At 36.0% G+C, this 23,995-nt stretch overlaps 1 protein-coding gene across 1 annotated transcript in view; it reads left to right on the top strand.

The window, feature by feature from the left end:
- Nucleotides 1–23,995, top strand: part of Nxph1 (neurexophilin 1) — a 289,149-nt gene that overhangs the window by 218,851 nt on the left and 46,303 nt on the right. The gene's annotated exons all lie outside the window — the stretch shown is intronic.

Raw genomic sequence — 23,995 nt, 5'->3', positions numbered from 1 at the left:
AATTGTGCTTCTCTTTCTAATGTGGATGATGTTCAGTTTCTTTCTCTCACCTAATTGCTCTAGTTAGGATTTCCAGTACTATGTTGAAGAGAAAACAAGAGATTTGCTTTTGATCTTAGAGAAAAGCTTTTAACATATTACTATTGAGTGTTATACTAGCTGTTGGCTTTTGATATGTGGACTTCATGATTTTGATGTGCATTTCTTCTTTATCCAATTTGTTGTATGTTTTTAATCATGAAAAAAATGTTGAATTTTTAGATGGTTTTATTTGCATTTATTGAAATTATGATATAGATTTTGTCCCTTATTCTGTTACTGTGGTTATCATATTTATAGACTTGCATATTTGGGATACTTCTATCTCTGGGATAAGTCCCATATGATAATAGTGAATGATACTTTGAATATACTGTTAAAGTTGGTTTGTTATTATCTTATTAATTATTTTTGTAAATTCATTGGGGATATTGGCCTATAATTTCTGTTTCTTACAGTGTCATTGGCTGGTTTTAGTATCAGATCTTATCAAATGAATTTGGAAGTTTTCTATCTACTTTAGTTTTTTTTTTTTTTTTTTTTAAGTGTTTGAGAAGAGTTAGTGTTAGTTCTTTAGATGTGTGTTAGAATCCAGCTGTGAATCCACCATGTCCTGGGCCACTCTTTGATGAGAATTATTTTATTACTCATTCAATTTCCTTATTCAAATTTCCTTAACAAATGACTGCTTAAATTTTTCTATTTCCTGTGATTAATAAAGTCTTTTTAGGTTATATTTCCAGGAATTTATATATTCCTTCTTGAATATCCAGTTTATCAGCATGTAATTGTTCATAATATTCTCTTACAATTCTTTATATTTCTGTGATATCAGTTGTAATGTCTCTTCTTTCCTTTCTGATTTTATTTGAGTCTTATCTTTTTTTCTTACTTTGGCCAAAGATTTGTCAATTTTGTTAATTTTTAAGCCCAAATTTTGTTTGTTGATCTTTTTCAAATATTATTTGTCTCTGTTTAATTTATTTCTGCTCTGATCATTAATATTTCCTTCTGTATGTTAACTTTGGGCTAAGTTTACTCTTCTTTTTCCAATTCCTTGAGAAGTCACATGAGGTTCTTTATTTGAAATATTTTATATTTTAATGTAGAATTTATTATTATAAACTTCCCTCTTGAAACTACTTTTGCTACATTTGATAAATTTTGATATGCTGAGTATTCATTTTCATTTATTTCAACATAATTTAAAATTTTCCCTTTACTCTCTTCTTTCGTTGTTCAAACATCTTTTAAAATTTTCATTTATTTGTGAATTTTATTAAATTCCTCCTGTTACTGATTTCTAGTTTCATACTAGGTTGTGAGAAAAAATACTTCATATGATTTTATTTTTTTAAAATATTTAGGACTTCTTTTATGGTCTCACAAGTGATCTATCCTAAAGACTGTTCACTGTGCATTTGAGAATAATATAGATTCTGTTGCTATTAGATGGCAAGTTCTGTGCATGTCTGTTGGTCCATTTTGTCTAAAGTGTAGTTTAAGACTGATGTCACTTTATTGATTTTAAGTCTGAAGATTCTGATCATTGCAGAAAGTGGGGTATTGATTGATGTCTCCTACTATTATTATAGAGTAGTCTGTCTTTAGAGCTTTGAATAATCACTCCATGTATTTAGGTGCTTCAACATTGGATATAGATACATTTACAATCACTACATCCTCTTGATGAATTGACCCTTTTTTGTTGTTGTTGCTACAAAAAATGCTGGGATTGAAGTCAGGGGTACTCAACTACTGATCTTCACCCCTTTTTTTTTTTGTATTTTATTTAGAGACAGGGACTCACTGAGTTTCTTAGTACCTCACTAAATTGCTAAGGCTGGCTATAAACTTGCAATCCTACTGCCTCAGCCTCCTGAGCTTCTGGGATTATAGGCATGCACCACCACTTGACAATTTTTTTCTAAATAGTTTTTGACTTAGTGTCTATTTTATCTAAAAATAGATACTCCTGATCTCTTTTCTTTTCTATATGTGCATAGAATATCTTTTTTCATTTCTTCAATTCATTTTCAGGCTATGTAAGTTTATAAAGATAAAGTGAGACAGTTATAGGCAGCATAGAGTTGGATCTTAATGTTTTTATCCATTTGTCCTCTCTGAGTCTTTTGATTATAGAATTTAATCTATTTACATTCAAGGTAATTCTTAATGGGTAAGAATCTACTACAGTTATTTTGTTAATTGTTTCCTTGTTGTTTTGGGGATATTTTATTCCTTCTTCTCTTAACATGCTCCTTTGTGATTAGGTGATTTTCGCTGGTGGTATTCTTTAATTTTTTGTGTAGCTATGATGGGTTTTTGCTTTGTGGTTACTCTGAGGCTTACTAAAACTTCCAGTTATAATAGACAATTTTAAGCAGATAGATTTATTCACATAAAAAAACCTCAACATTTTTACTCTACCTATCCACCACATTTTGTTTTTGATGTAAGAATTTGAATCTTTCTATATTATATGTCCCTTAACAAACTATTGTACCTATCATTATTTTTCATAATTTTATCTCATAACCCTTATATTAAGATAGAAGTGAGTATATGCTACCAGCATATTAAGATATTCTGAATTTGTCTATATAGTCACTTTTATAAGTGAATTCTGCACCTTCATATGTTTTTGTATTACTAATTAGAATCCCTCCCCTTTCTTTTCAGCTTGAAGAACTTCTTTAGCATTTCTTGTAACACATAGTGATAGATTCCCTCATCTTTTGTTTTTCTGGCTTTATCTCTATTTCTGAGGAATAGCTTTTATGGGTACAGTATTCTTTCCTGGCGGATATTTCCTTCAGAATCTTGAATACAACCCCTCTTCTCTCCCAGACTGTATGGTCTGTGATGAGAGAGTTGCTGATCACTTCATTGAAACTCCCTTATATCAGGTTTCCTTTATATTTTTCCCTCTTCAGGATCTTGTCTTTGTTCTTGACAGTTTAATTACAATATGTCTTAGGGCATTCTTATTTAGATTAAATATTATTGTAGACCTTTGACCTTCGTGTATTTATTTTCCTCCATATTTGGAAAGTTTTCTGCTATTAGTTCTTCTACTTTATTTCATTTTTGGGGGTGGGATGAGGGAATGCCGGGGGTTGGACCCAGGACCTCTTGCTATTTTCTCTTTTAAAGAAGAGTTATTTCCCTTCATTTAGTTGGTCTTCCAATGTTATCTCATAAATCTTGTAAACTTTATTCATTTCTTTTCATTACTTTTCACCTTACTCTTTTGCCTGTATATTTTCAAATGATCTGCCTTTGAGTTCATAGATTCTTCTGGTTGATCAATTCTGATTGATGATGTCTAATTGAATTTTTAATTTCATTTATTATATTTTTCAACTCCTGAATTTTGTTTAAAAAATTTTATAACTTAAATATCTCTGTTAAATTTCTAATTTTGGTTGTTATTGTTTTCCCAATTTTATTGAATTGTTTCTCTCTGTTTTCTTGAATTTTGATGAGATTCTTTGAAATTTGTATTTGGAATTATTTGTTAAGAAGTTTGAGTATCTCCATTTTTTCTGGGAGATTATTGTGTTCTTTTGGAAGTGTTATGTATCCTTGGTTTTTCATGTTTCTTTTTGCCTTATGTTTATGTACTTTTGAAAAAGTAGAGACTTAATCTGGTCTTTGAAGACTGGTCTTGGAAATACTTTCACCAAGCAGCTTATCCAGAAATTGTGGGCAGGTGATCTGTTGTGGTCCATGGGTAGACTTGTTGCTGGAATGCTCCAATAGGTTCATTATCTTCTTTGGTCAACAGGTAGATGAGCCTGACACCTGCAACCATTGTACTGGGCCTGAATCATGGATCCACTTTAGTGAACCTGGTGACTGAAGCTTGGAATCACAGGTGCTGACCTGGTGCCTGGATTCATAGGAACCAGCCTTGAACATATTTTAGATATATTGCAGCTTGTCCATCAGTGGGATCTATTAGGATAGACCTGGTCTCTGGGTCTGCCAGAATGTGGGGTTTCTCAGGCCAGCCTGAAATTGGGAGGCCTGGAGATTGTCTCTGGGTGCCAGCCTGCTACCTAAGGAAAGGAGTACTGACAAAATTGGGGCAATTCTGAAGCCTTGGATTGTGTGGACAAAATAGACTCTTGGATAATCTAAAATGTTGGGTGGGCTTAGAGTCTGGGGCAGCAGGAGATAGGCTGGTTCTGACTGGGCCAGTAGTTTGGATTTATAGGGGCCAGTCTAGAAACTGTGTCTATAAGTGCTGGCCTGATGACTAAGGCTATAGGGGTTTTCCTGGTCCTGAGATTGGGCCATATCACAGGCCCAGCACTGGAGCCAGTAAAGAAACCTAGGGTTGCTGGGATCAGCCTTTCAGTGGGGCAGGACCAGAGGCTGATGCTACTAGACAAGCCTGAAGCTGACCTGCGGCTGTGGGATCTCAGTACATAAGTATTGGTCTGAAATCTGGGCCTCTGAGTTCCTGTCCAGACTGGGTCTACTAGAGCAGGCCTGGCCTTGAGGTCCAAGACTTCCCTCTCCATTCCTCAGGACAAGAATCAATCATGGTGTTTGTCTGTGGTTGTGGCAGGGGTGATACTGGTAAAGCTGTTCTTCCTATTCTCTTCAGTGAATGTATTCTTATTTGTGTGCTACTTCCAAGTGTTGTAATTTCTTACCTACTTTCCTTAGCTCTTGTGAAGGTATGTTGATGAATGAAGAATTGTTAAAATTGATGCTTTTCTGGGGGAATGAGGACTGGAAAGCTCCAGTCTGCTGTCTTGCTGCCACCTTGATGATCTAGTCTCCAGTCTTTAGTTGTTGAGAACTTATGATATTTTCTATTATAAACAAATACTGTAATTTCTCTCTTGAAGGTTAGTAGTGATCCCCAGTGATTCAAACAATGCCATTTTCTAGGCCTTCTGGCATTTGAGATGACGAATACATATTCTGAGATGAATCCCTCTCTGCCTTTGATCTTCTTCCCCCCCCCCCCCCCGACTTTCATTCTTCTCCCTATCCCTAAATTTAGATATTTCTCAAGGCAGTGTCCTTTGCTTTCTTATGTAGGAGACTTTCCTCAGGGTAATTCACCTTACCCATCTACATTTTCAGCATTGAAATGTCTTACACATTCTATACCTTCTTTTCTTACTAAATATTTCTCTCTAAAATCAATTTTTAAAACCAAACTGGGTTCATTCAAACTTACGTAAAATTGAAGTTAACAAATACAAATTGATGACATTTTGTGGCTTTCAGATTTTTGTTTTCATGATCAACTATGGTCTGGATCTCTTATCCAATGAAAAGTTCCTTCTGTAATGTGTTCCTCTTTTATGATAACAAATATAAGTCCTTTTTCCTTCTCATTTCCTTTCCATTTAATATTTCTGAAACTTTTTCAGTAAAATTTGTGACTTTAATTAATATCACCTTTAAGTTGGCCAGTGTCTTCCTTTACCCAAGAGCAAAAGTAGTACTCTTTAAAATGGAAGTTAGTTGTTTGTTATATACATGTACACTACAAAAAGCATTCTTTTTTTTTTTTTTTTTTTTACAAATTTTTATACATGAGGTACTGGTACTATGGGAGTCTTCTTTTTCTACTTAGAGTATTCAGTACAGTATTTGTTACTGCTTCTCCAAGGATTCCTGCCTTGGAAGGTTCTTCAATATATGTATCTCTCTGGAATATTGCTTTCCAAACTTGAAATCAATACATAGTAACATTAGGTAGCACCCAGGATGACAGCACATCTGATGTGGCCTTATCTACCAGGGATGTGATCATCTTCCTGACTCATTATTATGCTCTTCAATGAGAAATAACTCAAAAATTGCCCTATCATGGTCTGCGGACAAAGACAATTGTCTACAGATAGGTACCACTCAGCTCTAATAAGTTGTGCACATTTTTCACATTCTTTATTATGGTAAAAAATATTTATGTACAAACATTTAAATAAATTTTGTATACTATATGTGCATGTTAATGATGCCTAAATGAACACTTTTATTTCTGTATGGAAGAGAAAAAGATAATTATTATAGGGAAATGCCGCAGTCCGGCTGCAGCAGAATAACGGGGGGTGATGAATAACTTGTGTACGTTGATGCAGCAGGAATAGGAGCCGTTTATTGTAGGACAACAGAGCTATTTATACATTTTGCACAGCTTATCTTAATTAGCATAAACTAGATACATCAGTCAACCAATAAGGAATCTCCACACTTAATGGCTCGCTTTTGTTACTTCTCAAACCACTCCCTCTGGCATTTTGCCAGGCACCATCCAGACTTGTTTACGAAATCTAACATTTCTCTGGCAAAATACCACGTGTTATTTTGACTTGTCTACAGACCTTAACAGGGAAAGTTATTATAGGGAGATCTTATCCTGTAGAAAATATAATGTTTGATAGGATTTTACCGTATTAAGCACCAACTTGTCTTTGGCCTTTGGAGCTTTCTTGGATAGGTATATAGCTGAGCATCCAAGCATATAAAAGCACTTTTTTGATTGCCTGTATAAAATTTGGCTCAGAGATACACTCTCCACCCCTCTCTCCCAATATATTTCCCAGAAAGAATGAAAATCTGGATGCTTTTCCTCAGTTCTAACATGAGAAGCATTTAAGAGCACTGATAGGAGCTAATGTGGAAGGCCTTATAATCACCTCTCATTAAGGACTTTAAAAACAGAATGGCTATTTATTTATATTGCTGGAGCTGTCCTAATAAAGCTTTTTATTCAGTGGAGGAGTGATTATGTGATGGTTTCTGAGGTCATTTTAAGTCTTGTTTAGAATAGTTTTAATGTCTTAGATGAGTTTGGTTCAGAAAAACATTCCTGTTTAGAAACAAAATTGGGTCTGGTGCTGGTTCTATCATAAAGTTATTACACAAATTTTAATTCTTTCATCATTTCTGAAGAGGGTGTTTAAGGATACACGAAATAATAAATGAAAACATTCTGTTGCTTCTTTAGAAAAGAACTTGAAAGAGAAATCGGAAATCTTCTTGTCCAATTGCTTTCTAATCTATGTATAACTGAACTGCTGTGATGGCTGAGGCAATTAGTTAAAAAAGAAACTATATTTTGAAGAAATGAAAAATGGGAATGAAAGTAAGGGAAGAACATTGTTTCAAAGAGTTGACAGTTCACTTCATACTAACATGGTGTGCTAATTGCTGTGGGTAATGAGGGGGGTGGATCTTTTCTCCTTTTTCAACTTTGAGAATTTTCCTCCTTCCAAACAGTGTTTTCTTGTCCCACAGTCACTTCTGCCACCTCTGTCCTCATTACTTTTCCCAGCTTCAACATCTGTTCTTTCCTCTGTGTGCTGTCAATGGAAGGGGCAGGATGGCAGAGGGAAAAGGAAATGAGTTTTGAGTCAGATCGACCTGGAGTTGGATCTTGTGTTATCACTTAGCATCCAGATTGCCTGAATCAAGATCATATACTCATTTGAAAATACTAAACAATTTCTCAAATAATAACCTCTCAAAGTTGTTACAAAATGCAATGGTATCTGGAAACTATTTTTGTGCAGTCATTGACATGTAAATTCTCAAAAAGATTAGGCATTATTTCTATATTTTTAGATGCTATGTCAAAGGACCCTGACCCTATTTGAATATACTTATTTTAAAATTAGATGTAAAAAAAGAAACATACATTAGTTGTAGAAAAAGAAATAAATAATGAGTAAAAACAAGAGACATTTGAAAGAGTAAAAAAAAAAAAAAAACTGTTTCCGTGAATGGCTTCAATTAAGGTATATACTTTTAAACCAAATGAATACTGAGAATAGCATTAAATTCTTAGATGCAGAGCATAGATGCTGCTGGTAATGTATCTAAACTAGAGGCCCCAATGAATAAATAATAGTTTAGATATGTTCTTTTTTTTTTTTTGAACTGGAAATTGAACCTAGGAGTTCCTTACCACTGAGCTACATTTCTAGTTCCTTTCTATTTTTTATTTTGAGAGAGGGTTTCACTAAGTTGTTGGAGTGGGCCTCCAACTCGCCACCCTCCTGCCTCTGCCTCCCAAGTCAACTGGGATAAATAGGAGTACCCAACCTTACCTGGCAAATTATGTTCTTACATTTGCAAGTAGAGATCAAGCCTGGATATTTATTTGTGTAATTGTTTGATGTTCTCTCATTAAGGGGCTGTATAGCAAGAGGGTTAAGGGCATGGATTCTAGAGCTGAGTGTGGGGTTCTGTATTCCAGGTTTGTCACTGTAGCTGGGTTAGCCAGGACAGCTCTCAACCTGCTTTGTGCCTCATGCTTTTCATATATAAATTTGAGATAGTCATGCTGTGCAATATAGTTCATGTTTGTTTGCATGTATGTGTGATAATGAACTGAATTAATGAATGCCAGGGATTACTGCAGTCTTTGCTAGGCAAAGACCAAATGTTCAATATTTATTAGGTGCAATTATTATTATCATTAGTAAAAGAAATAGCTAAGGGAGATGGTGCCACTTGGAAAAAAAATTACTTTTGGTATTCTTCCCAGAATTATTTTATGGTTAACACTGATTAAGCATTGGATATCTTCAAAGACTAGAAAAATACACTCTATGATCCTAAAATAAGGAGATCGATATTATTAGCATTTTATTTATTCATTACTAAATAAGTTATGGAGAGTTATAATTTGGAAAGCTATTCTATAAACAAAGGATTTATCAGGTAGGATTTATTATCTATTTTTATTAATAAATAAGTTATAGTATAGGAGTTGTGCCTAACTTGAAACAATGATTTATTCAAGGTGGTATAAATCTATTATGAATCTAACTGTATATTTATTTTATTGTAAAGTACTTCTCTATTTTATGTCCCTGATTCTTAAACATACCATATGTGTGCACAAATCCACCCCCACACATACAGAATGTAATCCTTGATGCAAGATTCTCATTCTAATTTTAGGCTTTCCTAAGTCACATACTAAACAAATGGGAGAGTTCTTGATTTTTCATTGTGTCACTTTGTTCCTCTAAAAGTATACTCATTTCCTGGTAGTTTTACTATTACATTATTCTGTGGACCTTTGCTCTATTTTCTTGTGTTCAGATAACATGTCCTACTTAAAAGGAAAGTTCATTCTTTTAAATCAGTGTTGTTTAGCAAACATGGATACATTCCGATAGAGGGTTGGTAGAGGTCGTAGGCTTGGCAAGCAAATGTCTGGAGGCAGAAAGGGAAGTGAAGTTACTCTGAAGGAATTCAGGGGCCCAGACATTTACAAAAAGCAGAAGGCCAGAGGTGAGAAACATGGCAGAAGCTGATCAGGAGACAAACTGGAGATATGTGACCACGGTGACAGACGGGTTGGATTGTAGCTGTGTTAATGAAGCAGGTTCTTGTCAATTTGGGGTGAACCATGCTGGCAGCCAGCAGCATGCACCAAAGAGTAAATCATGCTCTCTGGAGGCCTATCACAGAAGGGATGCAACTAATGAGATTCCATACATCACTCTGATGAGGTTTGAACGCTCATTGGGAACAGTTGACCTAGAAACCAGGGCCAGAAATTTCAAGGGGGATCTTATAGTCAAGCCCCTACTGTTGTAGACAGCTCCAGATGAAATATCTGATTTTTCTAAGCCAACTTAGTGACAGAGCAGTCCTGAATTTTTTCCTACCAGCGCTGACAGGATTTTTTGGACTATGTGCCTGGTTAAATACTAAAATAGAACAAATCAGGGTAGGCTAAAATCTTCCTTTGTCTTGTCTTGTGTGAATAGAGAGTCAGACCTAGATTCATATTCAGCTCTTCTACTTATTTTCTATAACACTGGTTAAATGACTTACCTTCTTGGGCCTTAGATTCTTCATCTCTGAATTGGGACTAAGAATACCTACCCCAAATGCCTGAGATACATGGATTTTGATCACACAGCATCCATTTGATAAATATTTGTTGTCCTAGTTTCCTTTCATTCAGCGTGAAGGGTTGGCATGCAGTGTACTGCATGTTTTGCTGATTACAATTTTCTCACATTTTTGCTCCTTTCCTAAAGTTAATGAAATCATTGATTCATTTAACAATTATTGGCACATAAAGTACAACAGGAACTGTGCCAGGGGCTGGAATTCTAGACACGGAGAACATGGCTTTGCTTCCAAGTCAATGTAGGCTGGGTTTGTGTACAGCTTCCAAACCTTGTGATGAGTACAGGTGCTAAGGGCGTGTCCACAACAGATCAACTGATGGGAACATCTGAGGTGCATCTGAGTAGGGATGTGGGTATTCAGGGAAAGGAGGTCAAGGTTCCATGGAAAGCCTTATGCAGGTAACAGGTTCTCTTTATATTTAAGGTCATTGATAATCTTCAAATGGCTTCTAAAAGCCACTTCAACTCCCAGCCGAAGACAGACATTTCTATCTAGACTTTTTTTGCCAATCACGACCTTCCAGTGTTGGCTTTGGCTACATCTAACTATCAAGTTTTCTACATTGTTTGACAATGTAAACTAACAAAGCTCCAGGGCCAGGCTTTAGAACTGTGGGCATGGACTTAGATGATTTTTAAAACAATTTAACCATGGTCAGTGCGACAGATAGGGCAATTTTAGAAATGTGTTATGTTTCATCAGGTATTAGCATTTCAAAGCAGTCGCTTCTATACTTTATATACACCTTTGAAAAGAAGTATTTTAAATTGAATAACCAAGACGGATTACAACTCCCTGTTCTGAAGTTGCATGTTACCCTAAATGTCTATTATGTGTGTACAATAATGGAACTAGTTTAAAAAGTCTTTATATTTTGTTCAAAGTGTTCTACTAGAGCGAAGGATAGAATTCTGGATTTCTTTATCTAAGTTGACTTACGTGAGCCAAAGTGAGCAGGAGTGAGTTGAAGTCATTTGCATAATGCTGCTCCTGTGAGCCCCAAATTATTCCTTACCTTCAAAACTCTGATTTTTTTTTAAGTAGGAAAAAAAGTGTTAGACATATTGAACCACAAATTCCTTAAAAAAATATATATAGTTGTAATATGTTTCACTAAAATGTCATTTTGCTGAGCCAAATTTATGTATAGGGAATTGCATAGATATAGAAAGAATTTTCAACACACACATTTATAATAGTAGAAAAGAAAAAAGTGATGGTTGATCAATTAAGATTTCAAGAGGCACTTATCTTGTTCATAGCTAACTTTATCTTTAGTTCTTAGTACCTCTCTTCAGTTCTCAGAACTTCTGGCATCAACCAGATAAAAGAAAAGCAATTTAAATAAAGCTTATATGTCATGATATCAGAAAACATACTCACTGGGACCTGTAATATTATACTCTCTTTGTTTCAAATCATTTATAAAGAATTAGAAAAAGCTAATTAAAGCCATTAAGGGTGGGGGGAGATTTCTTGACTGAATATGTACAAGTTTACTATTACGTGTATGGGCCAATAGAGAAATACTATGCCTTGTTCAAATTTATGTTGTTCAGCAAATATTTGGGGCTTTACATTTTATTTATTGCAAGAGCCACATTTAATTTGTTGTCTTTGAGAGAATGGTGCAGGATGAATGTAGCTACCTGTGGTGTCGTAACTGACATGCCAGAGTTGTTCTGACAACAGAGAGCAATGTTTATTCATAGATGTATTTCATTTCTTCCTAATTTAGAGCTGAAACCTAAGGAAACTAGAAGAAGAATTATAAAGAACATTTTTTTTTGGAAGAAATTCCCCATGCTATGTTTAACCAGGTTGTTATGGGCAGAAGTGGGAAACAAAGCTAAAAGTAAAATTTTTCTATAGTTGTAATATTTATATTAGGACTTGTGACTCTTTTGAGAGTAAATGTATTAGTTGTGTTCCATTAAGTAGAAGGTTATCTGAGTGTGAATAGAGAAATTATATAGTTTTAATGGGAAGGCATTTAGAAGTACATTTAAGAAATGACAGAACAAAGATAAAGAGTTTGTTAATAGAAATGGTAGATATTAAATGAGTTATTTGCTAAGACATTTACAGGAAAATCTGAGGACAGATGCCAGCAACAGACATGAATGTCCCCAAAGAGAAAAAGAGAAACGATGAATGGCACAAAACCAGATGATCAAGGTATTAGGATGTGAAGTCTGACAAAAGCTTCAGGCCATATGGAGCCTATCCCATAACTGTGAAAGGGAAAAAGGAAGAGATAAGCCTTTCCCCCATCCTTGGTTTCCAAAGAAACAAGGTGCTATATTGAAAGAAAATGCTAATGTGTTTAATATAGAACATGAAAACTAAAGATAAAGTTAGCTATGTGTGAGATAATTTTATTAATACTAAAACCACACATTTTTTTCCAGGCTACAAATTAATGAACTTCTATTCACAATTTATAAAATGAATTGATAAAATGTATTCTCAACCAATTTATTGCCATCAAAGTGATTATATCATATTACTAAATAGTTGCTCAAAGAATGATTGTGTAATTGATATAGATTATGATAGGATATGAAATAATATTTAGCACCAGAAAATATAGACATCTCTCTCTTATGTGGTACTAATGAAAATTAAGGAATAATTGAAGAGGATGTCTAAAAATGTGAGGGAATTTGGGTAAACCTTTGAGATAATCTGTTGAATGAAAGAAGAATTCATTCTTATTTCAAGAACTGTCGAAAGAGGGTGATTTCCAGAGTTTCTTAGTACTATTGTTTATTAGCCCAAGGGTCTACAGGACTCACCAGGTTACGGGTATAGAAGAAGGTTATGCTGGCAGTTAGTCTAGAAGTTCAATAAACCCCACCACTGGGTGCTTGGTCTAATTGCCAAGATACAGTTCACATCTTTCCCCTGAGTAGAGAACTCTGTCCTTTTCCTGGATTTTGCTTAAGACCCAGGAGTTTGCCCTTTTGCTTTTCTGATGCACCCTCCCCAATTCCAGAATATCTCTGAGAGTCTTTAGGACTTCATCTTCAAAATACAAAATAGGGCTGGGGATGTGGCTCAGTGGTCCAGTGCCCCTGAGGTCAATCCCCAGTACCAAATAATAATAATAATAATAATAATAATAATAATAATAATAATAATAATAACAACAACAATAATAGTAAATTTTGGGGGTGAGTTGAGTGTTTTGGTTAAGAACCAAAATATTTGATCGAGCATGTCTGAATTGGATGAAGGATTATTTCATAGTTGGACTACACAATCCAGGTCTACTTGTTCCCATGTTTTCATTAAGATTTAAGCTAAATCAGTTTGAAAATCTATCATTTTTTGATAGATGAAGTGGTATTCATTCACGGCCTGATTACTATCATCAGCATCACAAATGTTTTATTCAGTGCCCATGTGTCTTTGTCTGTGTTAGCAATTGTTCAAAAGAAGTTTAATTCATCTCAAACATTTCTTGAGTTCCAGTGATGTTTCAGGTACTACGATGATAATAGGAATATGGAGATGCCTTAAAAGAAGTAAGGGGCTGGGTGTGGTGGCTCACACCTGTAATCCTATCAACTCGGGAGACTAAGGCAGGAGGATTGAGAGTTCAAAACCAGCCTCAGCAGTGGCAAGGCGCTAAGCAACTCAGTGAGACCCTGTCTCTAAATAAAAAAATACAAAATAGGGCTGGGGATGTGGGTCAATGGTTGAGTTTCCCTGAGTTCAATTCCTAGAATCAAAATAAATAAATAAGTGGTACGGTTTTCTAGTTGTGAAAGGGGGAGAGGGAGAGTTTGTTTCACATGGAGGGAAGAGAATGTGTAGAAAGCATCAACTATGTAGAATACCTACACTGTGCAAAGTCAGATGAATGGTTAGCCACAGCTCAATTAAAAAGACGTGGAGACTGTTCGTCCAAGCCATATCATCCAAGCTCATAAATTCCACTGAACAAAACAAATCCCACACCTTATAGATTTTATCTCCAAATGATTCAAGAATAAATACTAGACAGTATATGCAAATGCTTATTTAAAATTTGCTGGATGACAGGGAATCATTTGAAAATTAACCAAACCCAAAATGTATTTCCTGAGGAAGTAGGAGGATGGCATAAGATACTTTTCAAAATATGAGGTACATTGTCAAGACACATCATAGTGACTGAGAAAAACTGTCGAATTATCATGCAATAATCAAAGGAGGGAATTCACATAATATAAGGGATCACTGTAAGAGTTATTGATATGAAGTTAACACCTGGAGCTGCCACCACTAATGAGATAGCTTCAGTTGAAAATTCCTGCTATCAGCATCTTTTATGAGCAGACGAGTGCTACAGCAGCTCCTGCACAATCCATGAGGGAAATTTCTATTAACAGAATGTTAGTGCGGGGAAAGGATCATTATGATCTGAAGCTAACAGAAACCTGAATCCTTCAAATGGTACAGCCCTAAGAGAATATCTAGCTCCACTTCTTATTTCACAGGTAAGCAAATAGGTTCAGACAGGTAAAATGAGTTGCTCAGAGTCCTATAGCCGCTTAGGAGCAGCCATGGTGCTAATGTCTAGTTCCTCGCAGAGACTTTGCTGCACCTGACCAGTCCTTTTATATTAAGTAGTTAGGTAATAGATATTTATGGGAGAATGAAGTGGCCTTTTCAAGTCATTTACTTTCAGAGGTTTAAAAATAATAAAAATCAGCCCTTTTACTTTTAGATTTTAGATCTTTCTACCATATCACACCACCATTCATACATGAGCACTTATTTTCTGATTAAGGTGATATATGATGCAGAAATACCAAATTTCAACTGGATTTGATTTATGTTTCTTTCTCTGAGGGTTAAGTGACAGTTTCAGATAATTTTACCAATAACGCAGATTTCTTTAACTTCCAAGAGTCTAAAGAGACCTTATATTTATAATATGTATATCAGACATATGTATTGTATGCCATATATAATTTTATTTAATAAATATGTAACTTAATAAAACTAACTCAAAGTGGAGAGAGTCCCTTAGGAGGGATGGGCCACTGTCCCAAGCTCTGCTGCAATGGTAGAGCATGTGCCTCCATGAGCATCCATGAGCAGAAAGGTGCACCACAGGACTTCTATAGGGATGCATCTGTATGGAGGGCAAATACAAAAGGCGAGGCATTTCTTTAGTGTTAACAGTCATATATAAGATTTTTCGTTTTAGAATATCAAGTATGTGAGAGAATGCAATTTTAATTATACAGTGTTAAGAAGTTTGTGATTGTTATTTCAGGGAGTCCTCTTTCTTTGAATTACGTCAGCATTGTATCAGTCTGGGTCCTGGATGGTTTGGAGCACTGTCCTCTTCAGCCTTCTCCATCTGCCTTTGCCCAGTCTCCCTGTAGGAGCTTGTCCAGTTGACATGTGCCCTATTGATTGCAGTGAGATTGGTAAAGGTATTGCCTCCTTTTTAGAAATCTGAAAGTTGAGCTCCAAAACCAGGAGGAGCCTTGGGGACAGTCCTCAGAGTCTCGGTAGTGGGGGAAGAAGGAAAGAAACAGGGAGAAAGAGAAGAGATGGATGAGCAGGCCAGTAGAATGGTCTGGATGAAGCTGGGAGGTAGGGGTGATTGATCACCTTCAGCAGTGTGTTTACTATGCTTGCCTCATTCAAGAGGTAGGCCAAGGGCTGCACAGGCAGTGAGGATGAAGTGTGGTTACTCAGAGTCCTGTGGAGAGGCAGAGGTCAGAGAGTCCAAGGTCTAAGTTAAACACTGAGACAACCCAGGATGGCTGGTATCTGAAGTAGTTGGTACAGCAGGAGCAAAATATGAGTGGACAGGGATAGGTAGGAAGAGAATTCTGACTTCTGTTGGAACTACCTGGCCTTAGGAGTATTATTTCTCAAACATAACTGTGCATCAGAAGCTCTTTGAAATCAGATTCCCAGGGTGATGGTTAGATGATCCATTCTGATTCTATAGATTCTGGGTAGAGGTCTGGGAGTCTATGTTTTTATAAAAGCTCCCTATCATCTTCAGATGTACAACCGGTTTGAGTTGACCCTCCTCTGAAAATTCTTCATAGGACAAATATGAAGATTAAATAATTTCATTTTAATGTTTGATAAAGTTCTGGAATGCCTATAACACCTTCACTTCACCAAATTTATTTGGTCCCTATAAAGGTCAGACAAACAAAAGGTCAGATTTCCTCTCCTGTTCTTATGCCATCCCTTGAAATAAGCATCATTAGAATCAACATACAGATACCACGTTGAATTCTAATCACAGGCCTCCATGTTTCATGGAGATGAGTACCAACTGATGAGGCTCTAAGGAAGGGTAGATAGGTGTATTGATCAGTCAGAAGAAATCATTCTGGCCTTTTATAAGGGATGAGCAATGCTTCTTTCTGAATACAGCATGAAATATACCACTTAAAAGAATGCACATATTATTAACCTTTAAAGTTATTATAGTGTGATGTTAAATATTTTCAAATATTGGAAACAATATATTTGTTCATGAGGTAGTGTGAGCAAAAGGAGCCCTGATTTCAATGCAGGAAATGGATTATAGTTCCCATTTGGTTAATGTCTGGTGGAGTGAACTGCACCATAGAGACTCCCTAGAGTCCCAGAAGAAGACGGAGGGACCTCATCTCCATGGTTTTCTAAGATCTAATATTCTGTTATGTTTTTCACTGTGACTTAAGATTCATGAACATGAATTGGCCAGATGATGGTATTCTATAGTGGTTGAAAGAAAAATGCATCAGTATAAATAACGCTCTTCCATTAAAATGCTACCAACACAAGATCATTTTTGGGTTTTTCATTTACAGTGTCTAAGTAAATCTTAATTTTTAAAGAAAATGATAGCACATTTTTCTGGTTCCTTGATTTTCTTCTGGATTCTAACCTGATATTCCATTCATTTAACAAATATTTGTTGATACATATTATGTTGAAAACATTGGTCTATTTACTATGAAACATCTCTCCCCAAGGAATTTAGGGATTAATGGCAATGATGAGAAATACAGATGACCAAGGAGCTAGAAACAGTATATTATGAAATGATGATCATCTTAAGAATTCAGACTAAAAGAGCCTCTCTCTCTCTCTGGTGAGATTTAGATTTAAAGATAGCATTCGAGTTGTATCTTAATGCTAGGGTAGGATTTGGAAGTGGAGATCTGGTGGGGTGCAGCATTTCCGGCACAGAGAAATGCCAGAACTCAATCATGTTTAGAGAACAGTGAATAATTCAGCTTGGCGTATAGGGCATGCGGAGAGATCTTGGGAAATGAGCTGAAAAGATGGGCCGGATGAGTGACGGCGAAGCGCCACCAGTGAGCCTCCAGGGTTTGACTTCTCAGGAAGCAACTTTCTGCAGATCAGGCCATTTCTGAGCTTGTTAATTTCTTGTTTCTGCCTGCAAGGTACCTTTGCTGTCCACTGTGATCACCGTGATAGCGTGCGTGTGTGTGTGTGTGTGTGTGTGTGTGTGTGTTCCCCACACAAGTGCTCATTTTCAGGACACACTTGATGGATACAGGGGCCTTGGAACTTGGCCTTTGATATGTGATGCCTAATGCTAAAGGTTAGGTTCTGTCTTGCTCCTTTCTTGACTGTTTTCTCTCAGGCTAAGCTCTGATTTTATTAATTCATAATCTCCTCCCTTCAGTATGTTTCCAGATGGTGTGTATGTTGGAAGGAGAAACTGTTGCTTGAAATTAAAAAAAAAAAAAAAAGGCTGTCTCCGGATACTGTGCACGAGATGCCTCAGGTGTTCAGAGCTTCATTATGGCCTTCCTGGGAGCCCAACACTCACAGACCCACAGCTTCAAGAGGCAGCCCTTATTTTCTTTTATGTATTTGAGGAGGCTTTGCTTTAAAGAACAAAACAGGCCTAGTCATGATTATATTCTAAAACTAAGTTTTTCATAAAGAGAAGAAAATTTCAAATCATTTTCTCCAATGTTCAGTGTTTTCTGTCTGATTTGCCATGCTCCTCTGGCCACCACTTTGCTTACCTCTTTTAAATCTGTCAGTTTTGCCCCCTTGGGAACATTCAGGTCTTCCATGGAATGGATTTGCAATATTAATTGTTTAATTCTCTTTCATCAAAAATAATGTGGGGGTTTCATTTGAGTGCAGATGGTCAGAATGTGAGTTTTGAAAGACTAAAATTCATTAGCCTGCATTTGTCTAACTGCAGGAGGCATATTTAGGGCTGGCTCTTGGTAGCATCGGAAGTAGGGGTACTTTGTTCTGGATCCTTAGCCTTCTCTTTATGCCCCTTCTTTCTCTTGCCAGTGGTCTTAGCTTCACTCTCAGAAGTATCTTCTCTCTGTTCTTGTCAAAGCTTTCTTTTAGGTGATGCTTCTTTAAGCTTACTCACACAAGGGTTTAACGAACTGATAACCAAGTTATCATTCATCATGTTTATTCTCTTTTAATAGCTTATCGTATCCTAAGCCAAAGGAATTATTTTCCAATTGGATATGTTTGAGGAAGAGTGACATTCCTGGCTTATTAAAATAAAACACATATCTTTTACCTTCTCCCATCCCAATCAGAAGAAGTCATTTTTAAATTAAGTATCTGATTAGATATTTCTAAAGCTCTTTGTTAGGTATGACCTTAAAGTTAGCAAATATCCCTGATATTTTATATCTACAAGCTTCCTGCTTCTAGTTTGCATTTAGAATATGTTGCATTCCTCAAGTGTTTGATGTTTTCTCCTAACATCTAATGAAAATTCTGTACTGTGTCAAAATTCAGAAAGCACAGTTATCATTTCACTGTAGTAGTTCAGGGAAATTTAAATTCGATTTGTATATCTCAAAATCACAGTCGGTTTAGGCATAAGCAAATTACATGCAAATAATGTAGAGAATATCAGGTGTATTTGTTCCTTTTGATATGACCTTTGGGAAAATAATATAGTGGCTGGCCTGTCAGAAGTGTAGAGAGGTCTGGCTGAGGAGAAGGTTATCTGTACACATAAAAACTGTAGCTGCTGATATCAAAATTATATCCCTGCACTGAGAAGTTAAGGAGAAAAGCTGTAGATGGTTGGCCTCACAAATGTGCTAAACACAAAGGGACAAGTGGTTTTATTTCACCAGCCTTTAGTGTGAATCTTGTTAAGTGAAGGAAAAGAGAATAGTAATGTTAAAAATGTTGTGTTCAGAAATATATATGCAGCTTGAATCTAGATTCCATCATACCAGCTTTATTTTATGATAAACTGGAACTGTCATCATTAAAGTCAGGTAGGATTTGTGGTGGAGAATGCTGCATTTTTATTCTGATTTACATATTTTGGTAAACAGATTATGATAATTCTGCTGTGTTTAAAAAGTTGTTTTAAAGAAAAGGAAAAGTAGGCAGAAGCTGCACTATTTGACAAGATGACTCTTCCATGCAGACAAAGTAATTTATTGTTAATATGAAGTAGTTTGAAAAGTGCTATGCAAAAGGTCTCAGTTTCAAAAATGAGCCACCCTTTTGGTTTAAAGTATGCAAAGGAAGCATGTGCTGGCCTTCTCCTCCTCTGGGTTGACTTCACAGTGTGACCCATCAATGCTCAGGGTCTCCGTGTACCATGCAGGTGAACCAGGATGTTGGGGGCATGCGTGATGGAGTGTTGGAATCATAAAGCTAGGTCTGGATTTTAGAAGACTAGCCACTGCCTGGAGTGAGCTAGCAAAGGTGAGCCAGATGTTTGTGTAGGTAGGAGAATAAGGAGCAAGTGAACTCCAAGGAAGAGGGGTGCTAAAATGGGGAGACAGGGATCCCAAGTTTCATCATGTCTTTTAATATTGAATGAGACTAACATTAAGTCTGGTGTGTCTCATTTCTTCCCATTTGATATTTAGTTTGCAAAAAGTCAACATGCAGATGTTTACTTGGAGAAAACACTACATTGAGACATCATTTTAGCTTTATTTTTGTAACTGAAGAAACATGGTTGTTTTTTTCTTCCATCAAATTCATGCCTCTGGACATTTCTGTTCCTCAAAGTGAATGGATACAGAATAAAAACGAAATGGATTTAAATGCTGGCATTGCCACTTAGGCACATAGAGATCTTGGGCAAGTTAAGTAAGCACACAGAGCATTAATTTCTCATTGGTAAACTAGAGATAACAACTTTGATGAGATTTTTGAAGAGCACTATGATGATGTCTTCATGCCATCTGATTGAGGACTGGTGTATGCTAAAGGATTAATACAAGCTGGTATGATTATTGACAGAGCTTTCTCTTTCTGCTGGCACATTTTGAAAATTATTTCTTTCTGAAAATCAGCTTTTAGTCAGACTTAAAATAAATGAATGCTATTTCATTCTTATATCTTTGGAATCAGGAATATTGTGCTGTTGCTTTTTTTAAATAAGTGGTACAAATATATGCATATTTAATTTGACATAAAATATATGACTTAATATCTGAGATTGAACTCAGGGGCATTGGACCACTGAGCCACATTCCCAGCCCTATTTTGCATTTTATTTAGAGACAGGATCTCACTGAGTTTCTTAGTGCCTTGCTGTTGCTGAGGCTGGCTTTGAACTTGTGATCCTCCTGTCTCAGCCTCCTTAATGGCTGGGATTATAGGTGTGTGCCACTGCACCAGACTTAGTTAACTTTTTATATCAAGAAATGTAAGGAATCCTTCATTAAAAACAGATGCAGATTTTTGGGTAAATGTACACATTATAAAACATAAAACGTACATTTTGACCTGCTTCTCCCTGGCATCTTGGACAGAACCTTTGCTTACTCTAGCAGAGCTGTCTGCATAAAAGGATATTTTCAAAATGTGGAGCAGACTGATTTGTTTCACTGGGATCTGGTGTTTTCAATGTAGATAAGAGAAATATAAAGTTTTTAGGAATCTTAATGTAAGTCACAGAACTGATTAAATATGCATTGTAAATTTATTTGCATATCTTATGGTTAAAGGAACATTTTCTATATATTTATTCTCTATTATTGTTTCATATTCTATAATATGTGTAGTGGTTCTCAGCTTTTAAATTAATGTAATATTTTAAACTCCCCTTATTTTTTGGCAAGTCCTAATCACCTTAGACAGAGCCAATCTTTAGATTTATCAAATTCAGTTTGCCAACAGAAATGTATAGTTAAGGAAGCAAAGGATCCAAGGTCAGTGATCTGTGGCATAAGAGGTAAAGTCGTGAAAGATAGTGAGTGATGTTTGAGCTCAGTGTATTGTACTCAAATAGATAAATTGATTTATCTTTGTTTAACTTTTATGGCTTCAGTATTCATCAAGGGAATCTCAACTTCAGCTTGAGAAGGGGAATCGATTATGGATCTGTTGTCACCAGGTCATCATCTGATGGTTTTATTAAGAAGACTCTTTTCACATTGCAAATAGATTTTCCTTGTTAGGACCCAGCTAATAATCCAGATTTCAATTTATCAGAAAGTAATTAATAAATGTTGCGTAACTGGATTGTGGCTTTTAGGCATGTCCCCAAGGTGCTCTTAGCTTTTGTATTGTCATATTTTAAAATTGTGACCTGTTTAAGTTTTTAAATAGCATTATTCCCATGGCATTTTCTTTGATCTCTTCTAGAACTTTCCCTGATTAGTACAGTACCTAATTCATAATATAGTACTTAATTTATTAAGAGATCATTTGCTTAAAAATATCTGTTGAATGAGTGTATATTCATATATCATTGGAATTTTTAAAAGAGAATATTCCCCTCACCTATTATCTAATATAGAAAGACAGTGGATAGGTTGATCAACTTGATAGAAGAGGATAACCTATAGTTTTGAGAACCAGGGACATGTGGATTTGAATCCATTTTATCATATACTAGCTGGGGGGGAAAAAGTGGCTTCTCAGGTCCTAAATTTTTTTCACAGGCAAAATGGGTATGCTTTCTATTGTATAGTATGTTCTGTGTAGGTGAAGTGAAAAAAGACATTCTGTCAGCCAGCTTCTTGTCAGGAAAATGGGACATATGCAAATGGGAAATTGAGGGGAGAGACCATTTTACTGAAGTATGGACAAGGTAGAAAGAAATCTACAAGGTATTATGAAATATCCTTGGGTTAGTAATGGTGGAGAATCTTTGCTATGCCTGGGCTTGAATGAACAAGGGGAGTGATGCATTTCTAGAACTCAGAAGTAGTGCTATGCTTGCAGGAGCTGTGGTCCTTGGTTGAGAGATTCAGCTGAACCATGGTCAAGCAGGGAGTGATTTGACTTCACTTTATTCACACTCTTCCATTTCCCACTAGGGCTTCTTATTGGCCAAATTCACTCAGAAGGGGAACACCTAATGCAGGCCACCTACCAGGGAACAATTTGGTGTGAGATAGGGAGGAGAATATACCTATTTATTTATCTGTTGATCTATGAATCTATGGCGAGGATTGCGATTGCTGTTGGTCAAATTGCAACACTTTTTTTTTTTCTTTTGGTACCAGAGATTGAACCCAGTGGCACTTAACCACTGACCTTCATCCTCAGCCCTTTTGTATTTTCATTTTGAGACAGGGTCTTGCTAAGTTGCCTAAGGGCATCACTAAATTGTTGAGACTGGCTTTGAACTTGAGCTCTTCCTACATCAGCCTCCTGAGCTTCTGGGATTATAGTTATGCACCATTGTGTCTGACTTAAATTGCAACACTTTTAAGAATAAAAATATCATGAGTATTTATAATTGTCATGGGGCAACAGGAATAAAACAGAACTGACCTAGGCAAACCAAAGCTTATCATCACGTTACGGGATGAACATTCCATGTGCCTAGGTGATTTCCTTTCCTTCCTTAGCCACTTTTGCTCAGGTTCTTTCCTCTTGTGATTAAGTAATGTGAGAGTTCTGAGAAAGAAGATTGGATTATTTTAATGAAGCAATCTAGACTCATCCCTTGTGGCAGGCTTACCAAAGTTGGTAATTATTACTGAGTCCCTTGCTAAAATCTGTCGGAAGAATGTGAAGGATTTACGTTATTCTTTAAGCCTAAGTCCTGATTATTTTGTTTAGTAGTCTCCTGCTTAGAAACCGTTTTTTGGACACTGAAGAGAGAAGAGGTAACCAAGAAACTATCACTGAATAAATGCAATGTATGTAATTTGCATAAGGGAATTTGATGAATTATTAATTTTCTGTGTTCATAGTCTTTCTTATTATATCTTATACTCAATTATTTCACATGCTGATTGTTTTGTTTTGAAAGACACCTGTGATTTATGTTTTTAGTTTGTGTAAAATTGGTGAATAATCGGGAATGGCTTTCGGTATCATTTATACAACACCAAATACTAAAAGGAAACACTAATGGAGGTAGGCTATCAAGGAAATCAACAATCTCAGAATATGATGATACGCATATATAAGTTCAAAGCCAGGAAGTGTCCATATGAACAAGTAAAATGGAGTGCATTTAGAATACAGGAAACCTGGTAAAAATTGTGGGTGGTTTATGTCCTATACATGTCTTGCCCCAATGAGTTATTTCCTAAACATTTTTATCAAATTTTATCAAATGTTTAGGAAATAAATCATCTTGGTGATTTCTGCTTATCAATAGTCCAACTTTCATATTGACATTTAGACTACCCTGTTTGTGACAGTGGTGGCAGTACCAGTAACCTCTGCTTCCTTCTCCTGTCATGCTGACTTTCTTGAAAACGTCTCCCTTGTCCAGCTTGAATGGGTCTGGTTTTTCATAGGTTCTTGTGCTGCTCTTTTACAACATCCATCCAGTTTTGAATAAATCTCCTCAAGGAGTGACTTACTTCTTTCCTCCAGAGTCTTCATTTTAGTTAACAATTGGGAGATTCACTTGAATGTGACTCTAATTGGTTGGAGTGACATATGGCTCGCCCAGCCCTAGTGTTTTCCGAACTTATTGGAATACAGGGTACAATCCTTGAGAAAAGTACTTACTAACTTTCCAATGAGTTCTTTGTAGAACTTCTTGAGATCACCTTGATAAAATAAAGAATTTTTAAAAAGATCAAGCAATATATATATATATATATATATATATAATTTGATA

This window comes from Ictidomys tridecemlineatus, chromosome 2 (genome assembly GCF_052094955.1).
Source record: "Ictidomys tridecemlineatus isolate mIctTri1 chromosome 2, mIctTri1.hap1, whole genome shotgun sequence".
In the NCBI taxonomy this organism is placed as follows: Eukaryota; Metazoa; Chordata; class Mammalia; order Rodentia; family Sciuridae; genus Ictidomys; species Ictidomys tridecemlineatus.
This window is presented reverse-complemented; position numbering and strand designations above follow the sequence as displayed.